The 8,896-nt window shown below is 39.7% G+C and overlaps 1 protein-coding gene across 5 annotated transcripts in view; it reads left to right on the forward strand.

Moving 5' to 3' along the window:
* Window positions 1-8,896, forward strand: part of osbpl8 (oxysterol binding protein-like 8) — an 82,381-nt gene that overhangs the window by 28,515 nt on the left and 44,970 nt on the right. Inside the window, exon 1 of one of the 5 annotated variants that reach the window (XM_035678694.1) lies at window positions 1-138. The exons of 3 other annotated variants lie outside the window; for them this stretch is intronic. The gene's annotated coding sequence lies outside the window, so the exon portion shown is untranslated. The remainder of the gene's footprint in view (window positions 139-8,896) is intronic. One more of the 5 variants, XM_035678712.1, reaches the window with a different exon arrangement.

The following is an 8,896-nucleotide window of genomic DNA, read 5'->3' on the forward strand; positions in this document are numbered from 1 at the left end:
TGTGTGTGTGTGAGTGAGAGGGACGGGGCTGAGCTCAGTGGCTCGTCGCACCAGGTTTAGTCCGACCAAGAAGCGGCAGCGGCGGCGAGCTCACCTCCCTCGACTGACTGACATGCGCTGCGCGTTTGCTCTCTTTCTGTAAGTGAACCTTAACACTGTCAAGTGTCAAAACGGGAAACAGCAGTGGGCGGATTAGACTGTGTGTATGACTGAGTAGAAGTTGATCATACTACTGTGTGCAGAGTCGCATTTGAGGAATGTTTTGTGACATTTTCAATAGCCTGGCAATCATTCTTAGGAAATAATTTGCTCTCATGTGGTGTCACCATAAAAGCGAGCTTTTTAAGCTTTGGACTTGATAAGGTTTCACACTTGGACACAGAGTGTACTGTGTTGTTTCCACTCCAGCTTGTTATTTGTATGTTGTCTGTTGTCACTGATTGAAGGCCAAAACTGACTTTGCTCAAGGGCTACATTTACAGCTAACACAGATCATGCTGCTTCTATTAGCGCGGTGGAGACAGTTGCATGGCTCAGTATTGTGTTGCTTTAGAGTCCTCCTTCAGAGAGAACCTCTCATGTATCTGTGCTGAGTGCACTGCTGCTAGCCAAGGCATGGATGTAATCGAGGCTAACGGCAGAGAGGGGGGGGTCTGTCTCTGGTTGCTTGTAACAGTGGAAGGAGAAGCATCAAGTGCATTATAGAAACACGATAGCTCCTTAATGCAACGCTCTTAAGTCCAGTTAGAAACCTAATGAAGCGTTCATGTTCAGTTTTAAAAGACAAACAATGGAGTGCTTTTTCTGTCGCATAAATTAACAGCAAAAATGTCAATCAAGATTCTTATTTGCTACCTAAATATGTGTGTCTCATTTGAAAGGAGACATTAAACCAATTATCTATTGCTGGGATGCAGTTACGCAACAACAGTTTTTCAGGAATGGTTGTGTTTTTGTTTTTCACTTTTTTCCCACTAAAGAGGCAGGAATCTTGGCTGCAGCACATGGGTGCAGACAGCTGGGCCGGAGCGAGTGTAATCAGATTGATAGTACTAGCCGAGCCCTGCGTTCATTCATTGCAAACAGATGCTGGAGTCTGGAGTTTAGCTTGTTGCTCTTCCTACTACAGGACAGGGGATCATCTTTGAACAAGCATCAAAATTGTATTACACAGCAGCAACCCCCAAAACACTTATGTGTAATCATATAAATACAAAAAAAATAAAAGTTGTAAGACGATTACATTGCCAATTTGTTTTCATGTAATTATTCTGTCTGATATTCGGTTCATATGTTTGCAGTTTCGAGGATTCATCCTTAAAAGAACATTGTAATTTTTATTTACATATGCAGATTAACCTATGGCAATGCATTGTATGTGATATGATCATCATAGGTTTTGTGTATAATAGATAGGAATTATTGATGTTAACAAATGTAGTGGAGTAAAAGGTCATACTTGTGAAGTGGTAGTGGAAGACGTATACAGTAACATAAAACTGAAATACAGAAGTGTAAGTAATGTAATGTACAAGTACCTCTAAGAGTTGGTGACATTCCCGTACATTGGCTTTTGTTGTTGTAGTGTAAAGTCTTTGAGTCTTTTTGTGGCTAATTGTATAGCCCCAGTTTCCACTGCAGCATTAGCAGACAAATACTAATATTGTAACCAAGGCGATATATTACAGTTTAAAGCTAAATATTGTGATACTCAAGTGTATCAATATTTTCTTACACCCCTATTCAGCAGTGTGCATGTCGCATCCTGTCTGCATTAGTATATCATGAAATGCAACGTATACAGCCTTTAGTGTTTCAGCATGTATCTAGGAACTATTAATACGAAACAGCACCACGTTCAGTCTCAGAACCCTGATGAATTAACACACAAACTCTTGTAATAAAAAATGTAATAACATATTTCCTGTTTGAACCTCCAGCTGGACACTTCAGCTGTCTAAATCCCCTAACAAGAAAGAAATCCAGCTGTGATCAGCCAGTGGTTCCATTTCCTCATTGGTGATCTGGTCCTCAGTGGTGGTATGAGGTTTAAATTTCAGATGGATAATGGCTTAGCTCACAGCTTTGCCATGCTGAGCGTGGGCCAAACTGGGCTCTGCACTGCCTCTGATCAATAGATAGAGCATTATATTAATATTATGAAGGCCAGCTCATTCCCACTTAGATTGCCTGTACAAAAAATGGATTCACTCGCACTATTGTGAGATGCTTTGAATGGAAATAACAAAATAGCATTTGACTTCATTATTCTGTAGTTAAAGTTTAGTACTGTACCTAACCTGATTCCTCCCTCACAACCATTGCAGGTCTTCAATTCTGCTACCTCTTTTTTAACCCTGTCACCTCCATGCGGTCCCTGAGCCCTGAGGGCCACCCCCTGCAGCGATGAAACTGAGACTCCACTCCATGTGAGGCCCATCGACCCACCCAGCTAGCTCCCCCCCCCCAGTCTAATGAAATGCTGTCTGCAGCCCGTGTGAGGTCGAGCACAAGTCCCCCTCCACACCTCCCTGCTCCTTCCTCATGAAAGATAAAACACGGGGAAACTACTGATCCTAAAACCAACAGGCCTTCTGTTCTAACCTGCCTGTGAGAAATCATTAGGTTATATGTTAGCAACGGAGAGAGACGATGAGAAACAGAAATCCATCGCGATTGCTCCTGTTTGCTCTACTGTCAGAATATGCCCTGCTGCTGAGAATTATCTCTTTATGGATTTCCTGTCAGGCAATACAAGGTTTCCGATTTCCTTTCTGTCCTCCTCCACCCGTATCTGGAGCTAGTTAAGTTAAATACTCAACATTTGCAGTTCAGCACCTCCCAACTCATTTTGTATTAAAACCTCCTTTTAGAGCCATTAGCTGAAAAGTAGTGGAATTATAAAAAGGATGGACTGGTACATGTTTTCGTCAGCAGGCTGTAGTTTTCAGTTCTAATAAGATGTTCCCATATTATCATCATTTTTTAATTTGTGCATATTTAAATTATATCACCTCTCAAGGGGGGACGCGGGATGGTTGAAGTGGGGATATACTAGAGGAGGTGAATGGCTGCAATTTTAGTCAAATCAGGCTCCTTCTGAGTCATAAATCAGCCACATATGAACACACAGACATGATACACATATTTTTAGATTGAGTGTGACTTGTCGAGGATATCATTATCTCAGTGTGCTTAGAATCTATCAAAATAAAAGCACCTTGTAAGTCCAGAACGTGCCTGAGAATCATGTGGTTTTTAAGTTTTATTCAAACTTTAAGTAGTTCAGCGACAGTTGTCGGCACACGTTTAATGGTGCCAATTTGTCAAGTATAAATAAATATAAAAAAATGTGCAGCTCACTAACTAACTGACTCCATGGCAACAGTATACCTCTTGCTTACATCCCCAAAGACCTGCATTATGTGAACTGCGAGGAAAAGAATAATAAGTGTGACAAAATCCATTTCTATTTTTCACATTGCAATATCAATATATTTTTTGACATTAATAATGCTAAGAATGTCCCTTTGACATCGTTCTCATATTCCCGGGACACTGACACTCAGTCCTCTATTCTGTACTGTACCAGAGGAACAAATTATTCTAGTACTTTGCTCAGGGTTTTATATACTTGTCTTTGGTCATGCTTAAAAGGCTGCAGAAGTGATGGCAAGTCTGGCCTGCTCACTGTCACTTTGCTTTAACCAAAGGAAGGAAATGTGACCCCCTCACCTGCTCTGCTTCTGCCTGTTTGTTTATTAGCCTTCTGTGCAGTCGACACAGACACTTAAATGCTTTAAAGACTTATAGGCTGCTCATTCTGATGGATTGCAAGATTGTAGCTCCTCCATTTCTGCCTACTTTTTAAATGAATGAATACCTTGAGTCTCACAGTAAATAGTGTTTACTACCCTGGCTCAGGTCTTACTTTGGACAGTATCTTGGCCAACAGAGTCGGCTCTGGCTGCACTCTCTTGGCCCATATGATTAGACGGTTTTTATTTACGGTGCGTGTCGCGGCTCCACTCCAGCTGTAAATCAGCCACCATATGGGCTGCTCCCAAGATCTGCACCTCATATAGTGGCCCCCCGCCTGCCTGAACTCAGGATTTGGCCGTGGACGTACCACGTGCTGACAGATGTGTCAGTTCTTTGATGGATAAAGGCACTCTGACACCACTGCATGCTGGCTCGGGCTCAGTGTTTTCACACTCAGCCACACTGCAGAGGATGATTTGGGAGTTGGTGGAGTGCAGTATGGAAGCTTGGCAAACACTGTAGAAATGGCTCAGAATTTGGTATTGCACAAATGAGAGTTGCAGTATACTGCTCCCTTTCCTAATGAATTGTTTTTTTGTATTATAAAAAATACTTTATACTTTGGGCAAACAGGGACAATCCTGAAATGAAAATGGAATGTAGTCAGATAAAATGTAACCTTTTAATGCTGTATTCATTCTGCAGTCATCCAGCTCAGCAGCTCAATTGTCTTTGTATTTTATCTCTTCAATATCTTCATTATTTTGTTTTTAAGTTACTAATTTATCGTTGTATATTTGCAATCATCAGCTTAAGTAGAATGATGTGCATGATCTATCAGCATGGAGTTTTTCAGATTCTCTTGCGTCCTGTAAATGGTTATTGCTTTGGTGCTTTATGTGGCAGGGCTGACTTAGAGCGAGTGCTGAACCACATGAAGTGATTTGTCTCAACGTTTGACAAATCTCAATGAATACAGCCAGTAGAAAAAGTCAGAAAAACCACCTTTACACTGCCCACGCCTGTACACTTAGCTCCTTAAGCGTGTTTGCACAGTAATAAATATGTGCTGTTTGACATTTTGAGTGAGAGAAGGCAGTAATTGAAGTAGCCTGCTACTGGTTGTACTGTTACCTCCTTTGCATTGACGCATCAACACTAAAGGAGTTAAATGAGGTAAGACTGTGAGTGAGTGTTGATCTCAGTATAATGTTCAGTATAATGTTCAGTAAATGTTCAATGTCAAAATGTTTTGTTTGTTTTTGGCATGCAGAATATCAGCTTGTTTAAATGTAGACATATGTACTTTCAGTGAGTCATCATTAGGACTGGGAACCTACCTACTGATAATAAAGTGATACCATTTCTGTACTATATTTTAAGTATTTTTGTGTTTATCTTCAAAATTATTTGTATTTTAACAAAATACTTCTTGAAATAATTGTTTCCAGTCCTAGCAATCCGATTTTAAAACAACTATATAAAATTTTCTTTTTTTTTATGTCAGGAGTTTACAGTTAGTGCTCGTCTTCAGACAGGAAATAAGGCTGAGTGGGATCCACATTCTTTGGTGATTCTGATGATGCCTCTCAGAGAGCTTGTCCTTTCAGCAAAGTTGATCAGCACTCACAAGATCAGCATCTGGGTCTTTTAATCAGGACATCCCGAGAAGACCGTTTGTATCAGGTTCCTTATTAATGCCGGAACAGAGCAGGCACAGAGATTGAAACGAGATACCATCGTGCACTGTGGTTTTCCTGGAAACTACAAAATGAGTTGTTTTTAGTTTCTTTGCAGAGGGTTAGATAGAAAATACAAGTTCCAGGTATTTTTATGTGACTAGTTAGAATGGCCAGGAAATATGCAAAATTGTATCAGGGAAATAGAGGGATATGTGTTTAGAATTAAATATATTGCGGGACATTGCGATACTGTATCAAGATGATGTATTGCAATTTTTTTTATGTTATTCATATTTTAGGAAAACTGTCACAGTATAAAGAGGCATGCACCATATGTATAACATCTAGTCCTCAGTTTACCTTTAAAACAAAGCCATTTAACTGTTGGGAGTTTAAACACAAGAAACAATACAGTGTTTTTGAGAATCAATACAATATCACAAGAAGTGTATGGATATTTTCTCACACCCCTAGTTACTGCTGCTAATATATACCATACATAACATATACACTTTGCAACAGATACATTCCAGTAATTAGCTTCAGAAACACAACAAAGCTCTTAGCTGGGCTTTATAAACACCGCTGATTAATCCAGTGTCACAGCAGCCGTTGTGAGAAACTGCATTATAGTGTGTGGTAGGCGGGAGACTTCCCTATTAACCTAAATGGCTGCTCATTCACTCCCAGGGCACAGCCTCAATAACAACACAATAGCAAGTCACCATTTTACATTACTATGTTGAGCCGTTAATCAGCACTGTTATCCCACAGTTGAACTTTGTGGAGTTCAAAGGCATTTTTGTGAGGCACTGTAAAATGTCTTTCATTGATGTCTGTGGGGAATTGGGTCATTGCTGCAACAAAGAGTGGGACATATAAAAATATGACGCTGGATGTTAGAGATGAATATCTTCACATATTAGATTGGCTACAGTGAATTGTCACTTATTGAGTGTAGACAAATGTGCTTTTTATTTAAAGCTGGTCCATTATTTTAATTTTACCAATGGATCAAATGACGCACCCACTGCTCATAGTGACAAACATGCAGAGAATTATCAGAGAAGTCCCCCTCATTTTTAAGGAGCATTTTAGTGTCTTTCAGCTCATTGCTTTGGTTTTTCATTCTCTCTCAGCATCTCATTAGCTCAGATAAACACACTGTACACTAACTGTTCAACTGTTGGTGAACACAGTGGAGCATTTAGTTAAGAGTCAGGTATTTTTCCCAGGAGTCACTGGGAAATGGAACTATAAGGCGAGTGAATATTGGACTTTCCGTTGCCGGATATTTGATTTTGAATGCATGCTACTGTTGCTGTGTTTACTGTAAACAAGCCAGCGTTTGCTAACATGTTATCTGTATCAACTTTATAAGTAAATAGTATATAAAAAATGTGTTTATTGCAGGAAATGAATGCCGGTTTAAGTTTAAGCCACGTTCTGCCCTGTGTGGCTTTAAAAGATACAGATAGGTGGAAGAGACTTCCATTCTGGGCTCGAGATCAGAGCTCAGCCCAGTTGAACATCTGTGGCAGATTTTGGAACAACTTGTTAGACAGTTCTCTCTATCAGTCATCAAAACAACATATAAGGGAATATATTTTGACAGAATTTTCTCTCTAGTAGATTTGAGAGACTGTGACAAGGATCGTGGAACAACACCTTACTTCGACACTATGTTGGTTTTTCCTTTAATTTGTCTGTATGGAATCTGTATTTGCACTAACAATACAGTTTGTTCCTGTATATAGAACTATAACTAATCAAATGCTAATGTTTGTAACCGCACAGTCACTGGATTTCTAAGAATGTACTGTCTTTGTGTCAGCTAGACAAATAGCTACCAGTGATGACTCAGCTGTTCTGCAGCAGTCTAGCACCTACAGGAGAAAGATGTTGCTCTCTTTCTATTTGAGTCTCTCTTTCTTTCTATATTCGTTCCTTTATCTTTTCTTAGACTTCTTAATATTTGATCTTTTTCCACAACAAAATGTATACACAACCTCTACAACAACACATACATAGACTTGAGTGTTAGAATCTACATTTTGCAGATCTTTGAAGCTTGAATACACAGGAAAGTCCATTCAGTATTAGACCAGCATTTAGGTTTTGCCTTCATAACAGTGTGTTTGATTCAAAGCTAAATAAATGGCAAAAGGTGCCCTTCAGATATAGAAAAAAGAGGGGGGGTGGGAGCTGCCGTTGTTATCTCTTCTTTCCCTGCTACTAAAAAGAAACTGGGTCAGAAATCTGCTGCGAGTGATGTTTAAACATTATGTAATATGTCATGGCATTTTATCCTGCGCAAGCACTGTTCAGCTTTTCAGGGGCAGAGAGAATGTGCTGTGTTTAAGACTGTGAAGCTTTGAAGGAGATGTTACAGCGTGTTTCCATATAGGAATGAAACATCCATTCTAATATATACAGTATATGTACTGTATGTATATAATATACTCATATGGAATATTTGTGCCATTCAGTGTGTGACATTTTTGTATTAATTGCTCTATATAGTTTGGCTTGTGTAGGTGTCGGGAATCCAAGGAAGACAGCTTAGTGTAGTTTACTCATGAATGTACGGTGTTATAAGTTTAGTATAAAGGCAGTGAAATCAGTAAATTTTTTATGGGATCAGTGGATTCACTCATGAGGGTGACCTAAATCAGTGCAAAGTTTTCGTTCAACTTTGTTCAGCTATGACCCGCAAACAGTAAGCCGCCTTGACAGTGCAGATTTTGGGGAAATGGAAAAGGGGAAAACCTAAGAGTCTAAAATGGAGGAAGTTATCTTGGCTGTGTCACCACATTCAATTTTGTTTAACTTCCTTTGTCCGAGTATAAACTGCTCCACAAGAATGGTTTTTAGACAGCCAGAAGGCAGGTGTTGATGGTACAAACACATTCGATGAATATTTTGAATAAACTGGGGTTGGGTGATATGTTCAAATTGTCCAGCCAGCCACCGTCAGTCCAACAAGCGACAACTGGCGATATATTTGCGGTAGTTTCGGCTGGGAGATGAGCAGCGAGTTTGCGACATGCAAGAAGAACAAAATATATGAACACACCTTCTGAATTCAAGTTTCTCTCTTTTAGCAAACTAAGACCAGATACTCACCCTAAATCACACTTCATTCAAACGACAGAAACAAAATCAAACTCACCAAACTGTCTTTATTAGTCTTTCCACTGTTACCACAATCACCAACTGTCTGACAATCTAAAAGTCTCCCCTCTCCTGTCCCAGCCTGCCCTCATCTTCCCAGGAGTATTACTCCTGGTTGGAGCCTCCCTGAATCACCTCCGTACTGTATTCCCTGTTGTCAAACTACAACCCCATTTCCAATGAAGTTGGGACGTTGTGTAAAACGTAAATAAAAACAGAATACAATGATTTGCAAATCCTTCTCAACCTATATTCAATTGAATACACTACAAAGACAA

Source organism: Morone saxatilis, unplaced genomic scaffold, assembly GCF_004916995.1.
Source record: "Morone saxatilis isolate NCDOM2014 unplaced genomic scaffold, NCSU_SB_2.0 Contig10, whole genome shotgun sequence".
Lineage (NCBI taxonomy): Eukaryota > Metazoa > Chordata > Actinopteri > Moronidae > Morone > Morone saxatilis.